This window comes from Melozone crissalis, unplaced genomic scaffold, assembly GCF_028551555.1.
Source record: "Melozone crissalis strain CALT ecotype California unplaced genomic scaffold, PUWL_Pcris_2 ptg000013l_1, whole genome shotgun sequence".
Taxonomy (NCBI): domain Eukaryota; kingdom Metazoa; phylum Chordata; class Aves; order Passeriformes; family Passerellidae; genus Melozone; species Melozone crissalis.
In genome coordinates this window covers 13,995,848-14,014,048 of record NW_026535791.1, presented here as the reverse complement: position 1 = coordinate 14,014,048, position 18,201 = coordinate 13,995,848, and the positions used below count along the sequence as shown (strand labels likewise).

Below are 18,201 nucleotides of genomic sequence, written 5' to 3'. Positions count from 1 at the left end.
AACTGCTGCCCAAAAGAGCTCACAGCCCAGCAGGGGAGAGCCCCGGTTCCACATGGCACACAGATAATGGGCTGGATTTGTTTGTGGTGACGTTTTCCTTTCCACCTCGCACTGCTAAGCACAAAAGCCAATGATGAAATAAATCACTCGGGCACTGTATTGATCCTGGAATGACAATTACATTGAAAAAAATGTAAATGCTTTGGTGTATTAAATAATTCCTCTCTGGTACCTATTATGCATGTTGCAGCCATGCCTTTAATTTCATTTACGCAGCTTCTTTGGAGGAAAGACATCCAAATTTTCCCCTCAGCCTATTCCACTCATTTTATGCAGTGGAATACATGCAAAAGAAGGAGAGAAGCAGAGGAAAGAGGGAAATTGATTGCTGCCAGCCTGGTAGGGAAACGCTAACCTTGCAGGCAGGAGACAAACAGCAGAGTCATCTGCAACATGCAAACCAGCTTCTTCATCTCCACAGTGAGGCACAGCAAGTGCCCTTCAGAAATTTTCAAAACTATTACAGCTATAAAGGAGTTGTCTTTAGTAGGACCCTGTGGACACAAGTGAATTTAAAAAATAAATACTAAAATTAAATGTATGAGCCAAGCATTCTTTGAGAGAGAAAACTGTAGTGGGTGATCAGTGTTCACAGAATACAGATGCAGACTACCGAGCAGTCCCTAAGAGAATATTTTCAGTTATCAGAGGTGCTAAAACTGCCTCCACTTCAGCATCCCACCCTCACCCCTGCCGTCTCCTGTCTCTCTCTCTGCCCTATCCCGCATTTGTCACTCATTCTCAAAAGACTTTGTACCCAGCTAAAATTTCTATCAAAAGGGACTTGCCTGAATCAGGACTGCGGTGCCGGGCCTATTTCTCAAAGTAATTATATAGCCGAGATTAATTTGAAAAGGTTTGGCTCAGCTCGACCTGGTTCTCACGAAGCAGCACCAGCTCTACACCTGCTGCCCGCACCCTCCCCGCAGCCGGCAGGATCATCCCGGGACTCCCGCACCCTCCCCGCAGCAGACAGGGTTATCCCGGCATCCCGCACCGCTCCCCGCAGGGTTACCCCGGGATGCCCGCACCGCTCCACGCAGCCGGCAGGGCCATCCCGGCATCCCGCACCTCTCCCCGCAGGGTTATCCTGGCATCCCGCACCGCTCCACGCAGCCGGCTGGGCCATCCCGGGATTCCCGCACCGACCCCGGTTCCCACCGCGCCCCCTGGTTCCCGGCCGCTCCCCCCGAGAGAGCGGTGACTGCTCCCGGAGGAGCCCGCGTCATAGCAACTTTAATTTTAATCTTTTCTTCGTGGGGACATAAAAATAATAATAATAGCAGCAATAATAACGATAAAAATAATAACAACAAGGATCACCATCACCACCTGCTCCATGCAGAACCACGATTACAGGGGATAGTTACCAGCGAGGAGCGGCGCAGCAACAGGCGATGCCGGGCCGGGGGCCGGGCGCGCTCCCGCAGCCGCAGCCCCTCCGCCCGCTCCCGCCGGCGCCGCCGCCCGTGCCCCGCCCAGGCCCCGCGGACACGCCCCGGACACGCCCCGGCACGGGGAGCGTCCCCAGGCCCAGCCTGGTGTGAGACACTGGCAGTCAGTGCGCTGCTCGGTGGAATAAGCTGCCAAGGGTACCTCTGGGGGGTTCTGCTCCAAGCTGGTGCACAGAGTAAGTGCTTTCTCCTCATCCGTGTTAGCCCGGGTTTGGTACTGTGCAGCAGAAAGTTCCTGGTGCTTGTGCATGGTTAGAGTAGGATACAGCTGTATCCAGGTTCCTCTTGATCCACATATGTTTGCTGGGAATTAGTTTTCCCCTGTCTTCAGACCCTGACTTTGCTGTTTTCCCAGAGTAAGGAGCAAACTGGCAGGGTCCATGCCAGACACATCCTTCCTTTGCTGCTGCATCCTTCACCACGCTCAGTTTCCTCAGTAGCAGTTTTCTGTTCTCCCTTCTGCAGCACTGAAGAGTCCTGGTGGCTCAGCTGCCTGGTGCCTGGAACTGAACTGCTCCTACAGCAGTAACTACAGACATGCTTGTGTGGCACCACGGCACTGGGTTCAATCCCTGTATGGGCCCCTTCCAACTCAGAGTATTCTGTGATTCTCTTCTCATTGCATTTTGATTTTTACCAAAAATCTCACTAAGTATAATGGTCAGTTTCATCTCATGAGAAAATCATGTTCCCTCTCCCTCTGATGTGCTTTTATCCTTTCTGTCTCTACTAGCTTGAACACCTCTACTTTTCTTCTCTGCCAGAAGCACTAGGGTTTCTTCTCTACATTGCATTTCCTCCCCTCTCCCCACTTAGCCTCCTGTTTTCTTGTCATCAACCTCTGTAACTTCAGATTTCCTCTTGTGTTTTCACCTCCTTCCCTGTCTCTGAGCTGTGCTGTGTACATTCACTCCAGGAATTCTTCCACTCCGCTTCCATCCTAAGCCCTCGTTTCTTTTCCAGTCTGTTTTTCCTCCTGGAATTTTGCAGGCAGTGCTCCTCAGGGCATTGATAATTTCTCACCATCCTTGATCTGTCAGCCAGTTTCCACAGAGGTTACCTATAAATGAGAGAAAACCAGTTCATTTATCTTTAGATGTGTGCCCTAGGCAGGTGTGCACTCTATGTTTTGGTTTTTATCAGTGGCAGAAGGAGGCCCAGAGGTTGCCCAGGAGGTTGTGGGGTCTCCATCCTTGCTTACAGATCTGAGTAATCTGCTCAGAGCTGATTGTTCAACCCTGCTGTGAGCAGGAGCTTGGACTAGAGAGCTTGTGAGGTACCTTCCCAGCTGAATTACTCCCTGTGCCATAACCATGTGGCAGGTGCCAGGAATGCTACCCTGAAGAGGAAAAGACTGGAATGCTAAGCTGGAGTACATCAAGTACAAACATAATTATACAGTGTTTTGTTCCTGATCCTCAAATTCAACTTCTTCGGGTGTCTAAGACGTCTTGCATTGGGAAAATTGGTAGAAGAGACAAAACCCAATTGGTTTGGGTTTTGTCTTTTAATATTATATATTAAAAGACAAATATTATATATATTTTAATATTATATATATTTTAATAATATATATTCTTCCTCCTGTGCCTCCTGTCTATTGAAAGGGTACTGTCCCCAGCCTCTGGTTAACATCAGGAACCATTTTTGTGTCATTGTACTTATCTTGTTGCAATGTTTCTCCATTTATTCAAACTCAGCAGGGCTATAATTGAACTCCAGGCTTCCTTTTTAAACTTCCCCCATTTCTTCCCTTCCCCAGCTCCTTGGATGGTTTAAGTGCCATCCAAGCCCAATAGTTAAGTGTCAAGTCTGAACTCATTATTCACTTTGGGACTGTCTTTTTTCTTTTCATCACAGTATTTGTTTTTGTTTCCACCACAGTTTTATATAATGCTGCATTTGATTTAAATTAATCTTGTCCACATGCAAAATTGTACTGAAGTCTCAAGTTTATCTATTTTCAAATCAAATTACTGGGAAAAAAAAATGCCTAGAGGTGTCCTTGCTTCTAGGTGTATGTGACAGTTTTCTTAATCTTTGTAAATCTTTCTGTAAGCCATTGGCTTCCTGATGGCACTTTCAGTTTCTCTTCAAAGTCACCTTCATCAGTGCTCTCTCGTCTGTGTTTTCCTTCTGATTTCCAGTTCTTTAGGACTGAGTCTTTATACTGTATGATGTCTAAGATGTTTTCAGCCCTACAGGAAAGAAAAAAATATATAACCAACACATTCTGCAATTTAGGATATAGATAATCTTGAAAATTACAGTGACTCAGAGATTTGCTAAAATTGGCTACTAATAAGAGGATTTCTGAAACCAAATCAGAGATTCTTTGATTGAAATTAGTGTCATTGTATGCATTCATAAACTAATAGGAAACTAGAAAGAAGCATAAAATTACCACTTGCAGATTCGGCCTTTTCCCAGGGTTAATAGTTGCTCTTATAAAATCTGTTTATCCAGCAGAAAACTGTTTCTGGGAGTTTTTGCAATGTCTGTCATGGGACATTTCTCTATTTTACTGTTCCTCCTTTGGCTCAGAGATTAAAAACTCTGATTGCGTCCTCACCTTTTGTGACAGAGGTCATAGAACTATAGAATTATAAATCATAGAATTATAGAATGTCCTGAGTTGCAAGGGACATACATGGATCATCAAAGTCCAACTCATGGCCCTGCACAGGATCACCCTCAGTCCTGCATAACATTGTTTAATGCAAGCATTTGGAGTTAATCGAACAGGTTTGGGTTTTGGGGTTTTTTTTAATTAGTGTCACTGATTTATTTCCTGAAACACTAATAACAACTAGAAAAACTGTTAAATCTATCACTAAGAGAACAAATGCCCTTTTTGGCCATTTCTCATTTTATCACCTGCTTTATCTTAGCAGACGTTCATAGCTCAGCACCTTAAACTAGAGGTGATTGTTTCTTTTGTTTTGTGTTGTGAGATTTGTTCTGATTTTTGAAATACCTCCATTTATCTGTCAGGAACAAAGGCCAAGCAGGAAATGGTTGAGCAGCCAAAGCTGCTCCATAGACCTCTGCCTCCTAAGCTGCTGTCTAAACTGTCTGCACCTAGGGAGAATGTCGACCAAGGTAAACTGCACAGACAGTTTCTGTGACTCGTAGTTACAAATGCCATGTGTCTCTAAAATTAACACAGAGGAAGACAGATTGGCAGCTCAGCCCCTAGTGCAAAGCAGTGTGAAGGAGAGTGCAGTATGACCCATATGACCTGCATCTCTTTGAGAGACTCCTCATGTAAACTGGGGAAGAGTCCCCTTGGCAGGTCCTGGGAGTTGAGCCTTCCACCTATCAGATTTGAATGCTACCCACTGGATAATAGAGGCATTCCCCTTAGCTCATCAGAAAATATGAGACATAGCAGGAAAAACTGCTGGTGTCAAGAAAAATAGAATTGGATCACATGGAGTCGGACCATAGGGGAAATGAGATACAGCTTGGATTCAGAAAAAATGGAAAAAATGACATTTTGGAGGATGGGCATGCTCTTCTCAGAATATGCAATCCTGTGAAAAGAAGTATCTTGACTTATATTATTTTACAGGGATCAGGGATTTCTAATTAAAACAAAGAACTTTCTGTGCAGTATGCTTTAGAAATAGCCAGGCATTTTGTGCGCTTCTTATATACGTGAATGAAAAGCTCTTTCCAGTTTATATAAAGTAGCTATTGATTAAATATTTAAGGAACAACCTTTAAAAATAAATGTGAAAAACAATAACATGATCTCTAATTATAACATTTTTAACCTAAGTAATATATGAATGAGATGGAAACTAGGCACCACTCCTGAAAACAGATCTGTGGAGAAGAACCCTGGCATCTGTGCAGGTTCACCGACTTCTGTCAACAACTTCAGGCCCCAGGAGCTGCTGTAAAAAAATAGAATGCAGAAATTTTACAGTGTTTTTTTTACAGATTAGCTCATTAGAATGAGTTGTAGCATGGAAAAACAATGATGTCCCTATGACTGAGATAAAGAGACCAAATCAAGTTTGGGGTTTTTTCCATCCAGCTTCTGTAATCTGGTAGGAGTATCCAAATAGCTAAAACTCCTCAATCTTCACACAGTAAAGGAAGCAGGCAAAGAGAAAGAAAATACATCAAAAGGGTTTTTATGATGTCTGAGAGAAATGGTAAGTAATTTGAATATTCATTTTGTTAGAATACTGTCATACTGTACTTATCCTCATTATGTAATATTAAATTAAAAGGAGTGACAGTTATATATTAAAAGTAATACCTTTCTAACAGTATGAAAAACAGTAAAGAAAACTCAGTTAAAGAAGTAAGGATGAAAAGTCAGATAATATAATATCCCTTGATATTATTAAGCCCTGATGAATATTATTATGAAAGTCAGGTAAAATCTGTTTAGGTATGATACAGTTCCAGTCTAGTGCTGCCCAAACAGATGTAAATATTTCTGGCTCACTACCAGAACTGTGATTCAATGATTTAAGCCAATTAAAAAATAATAGAAAAACCTTTTATCTGGAATCAAAGTTCTGCTGTGCTGGCTCTCATTCTAGTAGTACATATTACTGATGAATGCTGTTTAGAGATTGTATATTTATATAGTAAACATGACAGGAATCTAAGAGCTCACAGTAAAGTTTGTTCAAGCATCATTTCTCCAAATGGAGCTATCACACTTGAAAGATATTTATGCAGCAGCATGCCCATTGATCAGCAAGCAACTCTTCAGCAATGGTACTTCCATCATCTTGGTGGATGGAATTGTTTTGTGCTTCACCAAGTGTGAGACTGAGACTGAAGAGCAGAAGCCCTGGGCTGGAAAAAAGACAATATTGTGTGTTGTCACTATCTTTTCCCTCACAGAGGAGTGTAGAAAGTGGGGCTGTAACAAAATGAGGTTGTTGATTAAAAAGGCAGCAGAAATGTCATGGAAGGTGGACTGTGCCCACCCGAGAGCTGGAAGCCATCAGACACTGAGGCTGAGGGCAGGGAAGTCAGGGAGATAAGCCAATGGCCCCAGCTTTCTTTGAGAGCTAAGCTGTGTCAGAGATGTGTAAAGACTTCTCCCTCAGCAGGTCCCAAGAAATGAGCCTCCCTCGTTAAGGGAACAGAGCATCAACACTGTGGAGCTAAAGAGACTGAGTGAAGGATAATTTACTAAGTATTTCTTTGTCAATAAAAATGTTCACAATTAAATGGCTGCTGTCTGCAGTGCTGCTCAGAAACCAGGGAGTAGCTCAGGACCCAATGGTCCTCTAAAATGAGGTCTTTGGAGATAGACCTGGTGGCAAAGCCCTGAGCCCAGTTCCAGTGAGAGGTGTATGAAATGAACTTTTGATTTAGTGTTTTCATTTGGTTTCCATGGCACAGTTTTTGTAGTGAGGGGGGCTAAAGGGGTGTCTTCCATGAGAAGCTGCCAGAAGCCTCCCCCATGTCTGACAGATGCAATGCCAGCCAGCTCCAGGACGGACCCAGTGCTGGCCAAGGCCAAGCCCTTCAGTGATTGTGGTAGCTCCTGACCACAGCCCCCATTCCCTGTCCTCCTGCACCACTAAGGGGAAGAAAGTAGAAAAATCAGGAGTGAAGTTAAGCCCAGGAAGAAGGGAGGGATGGGGAGAAGATGCTTTAAGATTTTGAGGTTTTTTTTATTACTCTGCCCTGGTTCAGTTGGTAATAAGTTCAGTTCATTTCCCCAAGTCAAATTTTCCCAGTGATGGTAGCTGGTGAGCCATGTCTCCCTGTCCTCACCTTGACCCAAAGCCTTTTGTTATATTTTCTCCCCCCTGCCCAGCTGAGGGGAATGACAGACTGGCTTTGGTGGGTACCTGGCATCCAGCCAGGGTCAACCCCCCCAGTGGTGTGGGACACCAGGGCTCAGTGCCAACTGTTGCATTAAGAATATAGAAGTTTAGCAGAAAATTATGCCTCTTGCACTCCAGCTGGTCCCCAGAGATCAGAGGGGTGGGTTTAATTTCTGATTATAGCCAATTTAATTTCTGATTATGGCCTCATCAAATTCAGTAAGAACTTGTACAGCCCAGGTTCAAAACCAGTGCAGTTTATTGGAGTAATAGCAAAGCAGGTTCAGAATTGTCAAGGATAAATGCACTAACCACGGAGTGTCAGTGGATGTTGCTACCCAAGGCACAGTAACAGATCTATCAGTGACATATATATATAATTCCTGTATAATATATCCACTCCAATGTAGTGGAAGGTGCAAAGCTCACCTGAGCATCCCTTCAGGGGCAGAGGAGAGACACAGTCTTGATCAATCTGAAGCAGGCAGAGGTTTTTGCCCCTGCCCCCCATTTTTTTTTTCTTTTTTTTCTGGTCCTGGAACTCCTCTTGCCTACACTATAACTTTTGGCCCTTCCCAATTAGGTGGAAGAATCACATGTTGTAGGTGGGGTTTTGGTGACTGTGGTCTCAAATATATGGTCATTTTTCTCTTCATTTGCATTCTTACGGGAGCAGAAGTTTGTATGCAAATAGGGCTTTATGAGGGTGTTTGTTACTTCCTGCCAGAATTTGCAGTTGCCACCAGAGGTAGAAAGAACACTTCCATCATCCTCTGCCTGCTGAGGCAGCTGTAGAGGCTGTGTGATCTGTCAGAGGTCGCTCCAGGCAGGCATTGTTTCATTGTCAGCCCTTGCTTGAGCCAGGCTCTAGGTGAGCAAGAGGCTCTGCTCAAGTTTGTCTCAACCAACTTCATCAGTTCTTCATAGACTTAAGTCATGTCTGACTATTTAAGACATCATCCACCTCACGACCACAGACATGCAGACAACACCTATAAAAAGCACAGGAAATTCTGTGAAGCTGCCTGTGGCTAAAGTTCTGTGAAGTGTCCCGTCCTGCAGACACTGTTGAGACAATTTTTAGAAGCTGATTCCTTTGTTCCTTCACAATTTCCTGTTCCTTGACCACAACTGACCTCACTTCTGCCATCACACTTCAAACATGGCCCTTCCATGGTGCTTTTTTTCATATAATATTTGCCTGATTTGCCTTTCCCATTCAGTAGGATTAGGAGATCCATGTAGGATGAGGCTTAGGTGAGACACGGAACACTGTGGAGCATAACAGGAGGGAACACTCACCAAAGGAGCCCCATCTACTTCTCAGGTGAAAGATCTCATTGCATTGGCACACAGCACCTTGCAAATGGATTCAGGATCCCTAAACAGGGACTTGTCAGTGATACAAGTGGCCATATTTCACACACAGGAGAACAAACACTGCTCATTCATTCTTCATTAAACTCACAATGTACCTCTGAAAACCTGTCCTTTCTGTCCTGCTTCTAAGCCACTTTTCTACTGGATACAGGACATCATTCAGAACAGTGTGCAGGAGAACTGCACTTGTGTTGAAAAAAAACCTAACATATTTTGTGATTGGCAACACTGACATGCTTGGTCTCAATTGTTGGTGCATTTTCTCTGAACAAGAAAAATGCATGTAGGGCATGGAGAATTTGTCACAGGATCTTTTAATCAAAAAGGATGCCTGAGGATCCCTCATTATAAATACATTTCTTTCCCTTGTCTTCAGCAGAAAGGCTTTTTGGACAAATATCCAGCTAGAGCAGTAAAGAGTGCAAATAATAAAAATGGAGAAGAAGGGTCTGGCAGTGCTCAAGGGTTAGTCAGGCAAACAGACACTTCCCTCAGCAATGAGCATGTAGTCCCTTCAAAGTCCAATGCAAAGATACAACTCAGACCATTCACCAGATTTGCCATGGTCAAGTGCAAATCCAGCTCAAAGGACCCTTCTTCAGACCCAGCTGGACCCTGGCAATTCACAGCTTGTTTGACTACATTTGTTCTTGCCTTATGTGCTTCCAACAGAGATAAGCCTATATCTCCTTAGCCAAGATGATATCCATGGGCAAATACACTTGCAGCCCAAAACTGCAGGTTTGCCTGAATTAATAAGAGGTTTGATTCCTCCAAAGCAAGTTTCCAACAGAGCAGAAAGATGATGGATACTTCCCAGATCTAGATCATAAAAATAACAATCCTGGATGTTGGTATTTGCCAGGCATAGCTGCAAGCCTTCCTGTCTACTCAGGCAGCAAAATGCCAAACCAACTACTTTGAATGGTGCTGACATAACTTGGGTTGAATTACAATTTCACAATAGGTGAAATGCTGGGCAAGCGCCATGAAAATTATTCAGGGTGCATTTGAAAGAACATGAGACAGTAAAGCTACAGAGGAAATGGCAAAAGGGGGTGAGACAAAAGAAAGAAGAAATAAACAATAGAAAATTTAAGGCAAGGATACTACAGAAAAAACCCCATGCAAATCAGTTATCCCCACAGCTACTCTAATACTAAATTTTAACTCATTAATATTTAGTTATAAATCATTCTAAGAACTTCGTTTTCATGCAGTGGTAGGGTAAGAAACACAAGACCACTTTTCTGTCAAGGAGGTTACAATTCCAAAATATACTTTAAATAAAAGCTGCTGTTGACTCTTGAACACAGCAACATGAGCAATGCATCTTTAAGGAATGTACCCTGAAGGCTAACAGCAATATTTTGCTACAAGAAGCAACACAACGCTTCCACTAGGAACCTACACATAAGTTTTCCCTCAGACTGTCTTGTTCATACTACATGTCTTGAATGTTTCACAGCTACCTATGAGAATGTCTGAATTTGATTTTCATTTTTGCTGGAAATGTTTTTCATCTTTACAATCACCTTGTAGATTTTTGTTTTCACAAAAAAGGATTTTCATTTGGGTTTTTAATTTTAACAAAATACAGACAATGTTTTCTTACTCTGACTATGGTTATCTGTTACTCTCTGTTACTCCCCTGGGAAATCTTCAGCACTGAAGGATTGTTTTCCTTGCAAAGCAGATACCAGGGATCTAAGAAAATTCTGAACTCCAATGCAGTATATAACTTCTCTTTCATTATAGTAATCTTCATTATTTACCCTCATCTATGTATTTATTATAACCCTTAGATTTTGTCATATTTATTGGAACCCTTGGATTCATATTTGATAATATTACAGGGATTAATAGGTAGTGTACATTGCACAGATACACTTTATTGTGTATCTGTTGTGAAAGTGATTAAGTTCTGATTTATATGGAACTGGATGGCAGATTATATATATTAAAGTGTATTTGAAATTATATAAGGCAAGAGTTAAATATTATCTCAGGACCCATGTAGTGTGAGACAGTGTGTGTAACAATAATAAGAAGAATGCAGAATTTGTGTTCTTCTATCAGAGTTTGTATAAAACTTACTAGGTTAGAAATTAAAGAAGGAATTTGATAAAAGAGCAACAAGCTGCAGAAGAGTTTCCCTGCCTGGTTTCTGGAAATGTTTTGGATTGCATATTTGAATGGTTTGGATCTTCTCTAGAAGATGAATATAGTGCAGAACCTGACTAGGCTTCTTGAGTGAATATACCCAGTATGCCTTAGGAAGGTTGCAGAGAGAAGTCTAGCACAGCTGAACGACATGGGAGAGTGTTACTTTATGAAGCTGATTCAATTTATATGTCTCTTTTGGGCCTACTTTCTGTTTCACCTTCCAGACTCCACCCCTTTAATAGTTACCTTTGTCTGCCAGTAACTTACTCGTCTTTCCTATACAGGTCTATGCTGTTTATTTTCCATAACTTCACTGAAGGGATGTAAAGCTGAAATTTCCCAGTTTAGTTATATACTTAGATATAAGGTTTTTGCCTGGGCAAAGACTGTTTTTGGTCAACAGAGCTGTAGATGCAGGCTGGAAGGGAGTTCTGGCCAAGCCCTACTCAGAGCAGCATCAGCTTAGACCTTCAGATATCTCCCTCAGGAGCACAGGACTCTTGACCTAAAGAAATAATCCAGTATTTACCCAAACTTTTTTAAAAATGTGATCCTCACCCTCCCTACTTTTCTGACTCATCATGTGTATGCAGCCAATTATATAAGACCACAAAATGTCAGATAAATGACTTAAATGAAGGTATTACTAGCAGTCAGACTTCTCTTTTGAAAAGTTTCACTTCTCCTTTTGTAGAGCAGAACAGGACTAGATGACTTCAGAGGTCCCCTTCAGCCTATATTTTTCTGACTCCATGGTTCTCTGTAATTTCTATTTTTAATTTCTAATTCATCTTTCTATTTTATTTCCTTGTAGGCTGTTTTTATTGGAAGATCTCTAGTATTTGGATGTTGCCTATAATGATATTAACTTTATTCCTGATGACATCAAGAACCTCAGGTACCTAAATAATAGAAAATGAAAATAGATCTGTACATCATAATGCTCTGGACCATATCTGGAAATTAATTATGCCACTGAATACATTGGAAAGATTCACTGCCCCCTTCTCCCTCTTCTTACTCCTGTCCTATGGGAAAGTCTCATTGAAACAAAAATAGTAGATGATAACTGCATACCAGAAACAACCACTGTTTGCAAGAACCTTGATGATAGCCATAAGTCAAATATTCCTGTGCAAAATATGATCATTCCCTCAACTGACCATACGTGTTCACATACTCTTGCTTTCTATAAGGAAAGAGATGATATATTTCTAAACCATGTATGGTTGTTTTCAAGCAGTGTGAAGTGTTGGTGAGATAAAAATTGAAATGGAGACGCACCCAATAGAATCTGTAGGAAAAAAAATATTAATATGAAACTTGTTCTTTGCTGACCTTAATGTTGATGTTATCTGTATATACATGTCTAATACATTCAGATGCTCACATTCCTGTTTTTCCAGGTAATCCAGGTACTTAAAGTATCATTAGAAAAGTACTGTACATACAATTGTGTCTAGAATGTAAAGTGCACTATGAGAAACACATAGCATTTTTAATGTACATACTAGCTTGATTTATTGATTCACCAAATAGGAATTAGGAGAACAATAATGTGGTCAAGGTTGGATATGGTGTGAAGAGCCTATAAATGCCTAGTGATCCCTCAAGTTACTTGAAAATCAAATGTTTGAACACTGAAGAGAACCAGCTCTCTGCTTTGCTACCTGGGATTTTGGATCTTACACTAAAATTCCTCCAAATAAAAAATTACTTTTTGCACCCCTTGTTCTGGAATAATAATATTCAAAATATTCAGAGATGCTTGGTCATGTGGCTGCCATTTGCTTCTCCAGAAAGAACCCAAAGGAAAAATGCCTACACATTAAAGACAGAAAACGAAAAAAAATTTGAATGAGCAATACAGAAATATGTCCCATTTCCTTGCCTCCCCTAAGGAGTATAATGAATAAGAAATATGCAGAGATGACCCCCAATCAGTAATTGTACAAGTACTAGGAGAGTGGAAGTTCACAAGTGGTCCACTCTTTCACATGAAATTAATGTTGATCAGGGGTATGATGTATGGGGCATGTCATGGTTTGCTCAAATCCAGAGACCAAGTGTACTGAATGAACGTGAAATCACTTTTAAGGAAGATTTATCAGGCATGCAAATATTTCCTTGTATCTGAGGTTTCCTAGGAATTTACAGTGCCACCTGTCCTCCAGACAAATGTGCCTTGCAGCTTCACGTTGTGGCCGTGTGCCAAGCAGTCTGCTCAGAGGGGGAATGGACCTGAAGCTCACAGCTGAGACAAAATTATGTCAGCTCCATTTCTGGGAACTGCAGAATCATTTTCTCCCCTCTCTCCTCACCTCACAGCACTGTACAGCACATCTTTCTATTTTTGGCACGCCTGCCTCCTTCCCCACGGGAGCCCTGCAGACTGTGCATTAAGGCCACAGTAATTACTCCTCTGCAGTGGTGTGGGCCCACACTGAAGTGGAGCTGGAAAGTTTGAGCACCTTCTTTAGTGATGAACCACAGCCATTTTGAGGCCAGATTTCTTTAATCTGCATGTATGAGTGAGGAGGTTGAGCTGCTGTGGGTGTGTGTCCATTATTTTAGAAGGATGATGCCAAGGTTTTGACCCAGTTTCTTCTCCAGCAGAGTTTTACTGTCTGTGATTGCTGCAGTGGACCTTGGAATCGCAAAGGGCTTTGGCTCATCATTACAGGAACATGCTTAGATTTGGAAGACTTCCCTTTTGTTTCCACGCTTGCTCATCATCATACTGCAGAAACCTCACGTCTCAGACTGAGTCTTGTCTCCTGTAACTTGTGAAAAGTGATCTGGATTGCAGCAGAGGAACTGTGAATGGAATAAAATAGTTTAAAAATACAAGATCTCATGTTATTCTGTTGTACAACCTGGGACTCAGCTGGAGCAGTGATGGTATCAGTGCTTTCAGCTCTGAAAGGTCTCTTTTATCAGTGTATTTATAGTTGAATCAAAAGGAAAGGAAGACTCAGCCCTATGTAAAATCAATGAAGTTATATGCTGACCCTGTGTTTCCTCCAGTGATACTTGGAGAGAGGTCCGATTTTTTCTGCTAGCACTATGTCATTTTACATCACAAGTCTTGTCCAAAAAAAAATCCACCACAACAACAACAAAAACAAACAAAAAACCCCCAAACCCACAACAATAAAAAACAAAGCAAAAACAAAACAAAACAAAAAAATTACTTTATTCCTGCACCACAAATTACATATAGGACCTATTTGTCAAAACTGCAACATTTTGCAAACTTTAGAAGGTCTTGCAAATAAATCTTGGCATTTCTAGTAAATATATTTGGTTTATTATAGGAAGAAAACCTGAATTTTTCAAATCTGAACAGTCTGATGTTTTTCTACATTCTAAGACCTCAAACAAACAGAAGCACTTTGCCTAAGTGCCTTGATGATGAAGATGGCCTGCAACAGAACAGGGATCAGAGCTCCAGCTTCTGATCGGCTACCCCTTAACCACTGTACTGCTCAGTAAGGGCTTATTGGTTCTCCCTGTTGTTTCCTACATGGCATCTGTACCAATGATGCAACATATAAACATAGTGAAACTCTAATGATTTTTTAATTTAAAAAAATCAAACCCCTCTGATTTTATTACAATTCACTTAACAAGACATTATTATTAAGTGTGACAGATTTTCATATGTTTGGTTAAATTTAAAACCCAGCATTATTTCACAACTACAGTTGAAGGGGTTTGTTCTGATTTCTGTAACAAACATCGTACTTTTGCCTATTCCAAGGCAAACATCTTTTGTATTGAAGGATGTATACCATAGGTCTGTAACAGACTTCGGGCCCTGATGCACTGAATCCAGTGCCTGAGTCTTCTCTGGCTCTGGAACACCTGCAGCTACAACCTGGACTAAACAGGAGAAAGGGATTTCCCAGAATGGCCCTATGGGACTTGTCCAAACCTGGTGTTTTCATAACCTTCAGCTGGAAGTGCCTTGGTTTTGTTATGTGTCTTGATTGTCAATAATGTAAATTGTCTCAACAGTCAATATTGTTTGACTTGAGGCTGGAAAGTCTGGAAATGGCTTTTCACAGATGCTGGATACACAGCATTATAAATGCAGGTGGGACTCTGAGACAGAAGAGGGAAATGCTAAGGGAGAGATGAAAAACTGGTGACACTGGTCTTCTTTGTATCCAAGCACTCCTATGCACAGATGTAATTCCCTGTCCCAGTGATGGGAACACAGTATTTGTCCCCAAATAGTTGCTGGATAAATTGCATCAGTAATTAAATAACACAGTATTAATCCCAAAAGAGTTGCTGGATAAATTGCATCAAGGGCAGAGCCCTACCTATGTGCCTCCTGCTTGTCTAAGAATTGGGCCACAAAAGCAGGTGCCTTCTGCTGAACTCTCTCTCTGGCCTCATGAATCTTGTATGACGATGATGGCTGTGTAGCCTAGTGTCACTGTCATAGTTTCTGAAAAATCCCTTAGCCAAGATTTCTTCTCCTGGGAAGCTGAGAAGGCTGAGAGAAAAATGTAAATAATGATTATCTGATTTGCTTCTCCTGTGTTTGCTGCTTTGGAATGTGGTTTGGACATTGTTTACCAACTGTTAATGTTTGTTTGCTTCCATGTGAATTGTTTTTACTTAATGACCAATCACCATCAGCTGTGTCAGACTCTGAGGAGTCAGTCACGAGTTTTTATTATCATTCTTGTTAAGCCTTCTGTTAGTATCCTTTCTCTTTCTTTAGCATAGTTTTAGTATAGTATTCTTTAATATAATACAATAAAATAATAAATCAGCCTTCTGAGAACATGGAGTCAGATTCCTCATCTCTCACCTCATCCTGGGGACCTCACAAACTCAACAGCCTAGCAGCCCCCATTTCTCTCCCCAGCACCCTTTCTGCTTTCCAGCATGCATCACTTTATTCTCACTGACCTGTGGCTGGTGAGCTCTGCTCCACTAGGGTCACAGGGAGTGAAAGCACCTCGGCCTCAGCCAAAGAAGGAATGCTTTTCCCTTCCTGGTGAGTGCTCCAACCTCTGCTCAGCTGTGCAGACTCAGTTTGCCTTCTCTCCTCCTCCTCCACCTCAGTGGTGTCCTTGTGTTGTTCCCACAGAACAATCACCCACCTGTGTGTGCAGCAGGGAGGCTGCAAGTGCATTGAGGAGCTGCAAGGAGAATTTAGGTGCCTGTGCACAAAGGCCAAGCCAAGGACACAGTGAGGCTTCACTCTGTTAACACACCCAAAATCTTGTTTCTGTGGAGCTGAAGGATGGAAGTAATTTTGTGACTCTTTCTCCACTTGCTGGACTAATCATAGTAAAAACCTCAACTTCTTGTTTCTGCTGGGATTTTCACTGAAGTCATTAATCTCAGTTACAAGTACCCAGCCAGACGCTGCCAGAAATAGGGAAATAGGGATGGACAGCAGTGGGGACTGGGAGTGAAACTGGAGACATTTAAATGCAGAAGCAGAAAATGATGAAGCAGAAAGAGAACTGCAAGAGGGAATTCAGAGTTTTAATAGAACCCATGAGCATTGCAGAGAAGAGAGAAAATCTGAAGGAGTTTTTGCAAATGATCATAAGTATTATTCAAACACAGAAAACAGGGAAATGTGTCACTTGCAAGGAGATTGCCATTGGCTAAGTGTTAAAGCTTCACATACAGAGGGGAATGGCTGGTATTGAAACCCCACAGCAGTTTCAATGCCTGCCATGGAACAAGTAGTCTGAACAACCACTCCATGATTTTGAGAGGAACAGAAAAAGAAAGCTCTGTGGCACAGAAAAAAGAGAGAATTTTCTTTTCCTTTAAAGTTATTTGGGATTTATGTCATTCCAGAAGATTTGTGCATGCTGAGGAACCTGTGGCTGAAAATCAAAATAACCCAAAAACTAGCAAGATGCTCAGTAAAATTAACAGTGACCTTTGGCTTTGTCTCACCTGTTGTTTATGGTGAGTAAAGTGAACTCTGCACTGCAGAGTACAGTACAGAGCACAGAGTACAGCAGCTGCTTCTGCAAAGGGGCATGAAGGCATAGATAAACACAGACATGTGTGACCTTCTGTGCTCTGGGCTTGGAGCTGGCTGGCAGAGAAGGAGCTGTGAGCTGCAGTGACATTGTCTTCCATGCTACTGTAGTAGTAGTAGCAGTAGTAGTAGTAGTAATAGTAGTAGTAAGAGTATCTTGAGTGCAGAACTCTCTCAGATATTCAGTCTCTGGCTTCTGAGTGAGAGTTTGGGCTGTGCCAGGCACAGGGAGTGTGTCTGATCCTGCCTGAGCAGATATGCCTTTAAGGAACAGTAGTCCTGTGTCTTCCAAAGGGAAAAAACCCATTTGCTAACACTGAGCTGCTCTAGGGATAACTTTAAAATTTTTCTTCCTTTATTTTAGGAATGGCTGTAAAGCTTTCCAGGATTAATTAATAGGAAGAGTTTCCAGACTGAAACAGCTCCAAATGCATTCAGGATTCCTGGCCCAGACTCCCAGCCTCTGTGCCAGACTCCAGGGCAGCAGGGATGTACTCTGCATTGCTAACGTGGCAGCAGCACAGAGAGCTGGCACTCAGTGTGCCTTTCACAAAACGTGAATAATGCAAGGAGTTAAGGGAATATAGGAATAGAAGTGGGCAAGCCTGGAGAAGCGAGAGGGTGCCAAGCTGGCTGTGGCACACGGCGCAGCTGTGTCCTGCAGCCGCTGGAGATGCTGGGAGAGAGGGCATCGGGCATCCCTTCCTCGGGATGAGCCCTCGCTCCTTTCCAGCCCGGAGCGGCTCCGCACACCCACCTTAGGAGCTGAGAGCAGCACAGCGCTGCTGAGGCCCGCAGTCTGGTTCTGCCCCTGGTTCTGGGCAGGATTTGCAGTTTATGTGGCTCCAGCTACACCGCGGCGTGTTTGCGGGGCCTCGTTTGTCCGTCCGTCTGTCCCCGCCGTCCGTGCGCCCTGTCCCGCCCCCGGGCCGGTGGCGCACGCACGGCAGCTGTGTACAGCCAGCCCCCTCTAGTGGCACCTGTCCCCGCAGGGCCCGATGCCCAAGGAGACTGGACTCGGTATTTTAAATTTTTAAATTTTATACTACGTTATATAGCATGGTGAGACGAGATGGTGACATAGAATCGCAGGTTCGGAGAGATTTGAGCTGTTTGACTCGCCTACAGTCTCTCTTACCTTGCTAGGAGCAAGTCACCTTCCGAAGTTTCTGTGGTGGAGGGAAATGAAAGCCATGGTCAAAGCTGCTGCTGCTCGGGAATACACAGCTCTTCAGCTCACCACTAAGGCTCCTCTCATCTCCTCTGTGAAACCCTTCAAACCTCATTTGCCTTCCTCCTCATC

General features: G+C 42.6%; 1 protein-coding gene across 1 annotated transcript in view; it reads right to left on the bottom strand.

Annotated features, from left to right (window-relative positions):
* Positions 1 to 1,491, bottom strand: part of LCP1 (lymphocyte cytosolic protein 1) — a 50,369-nt gene extending 48,878 nt beyond the window's left edge. Inside the window, exon 1 of the mRNA XM_054271614.1 lies at positions 1,431 to 1,491. The gene's annotated coding sequence lies outside the window, so the exon portion shown is untranslated. The remainder of the gene's footprint in view (positions 1 to 1,430) is intronic.
* Between the last annotated feature and the right edge of the window lie 16,710 nt (positions 1,492 to 18,201).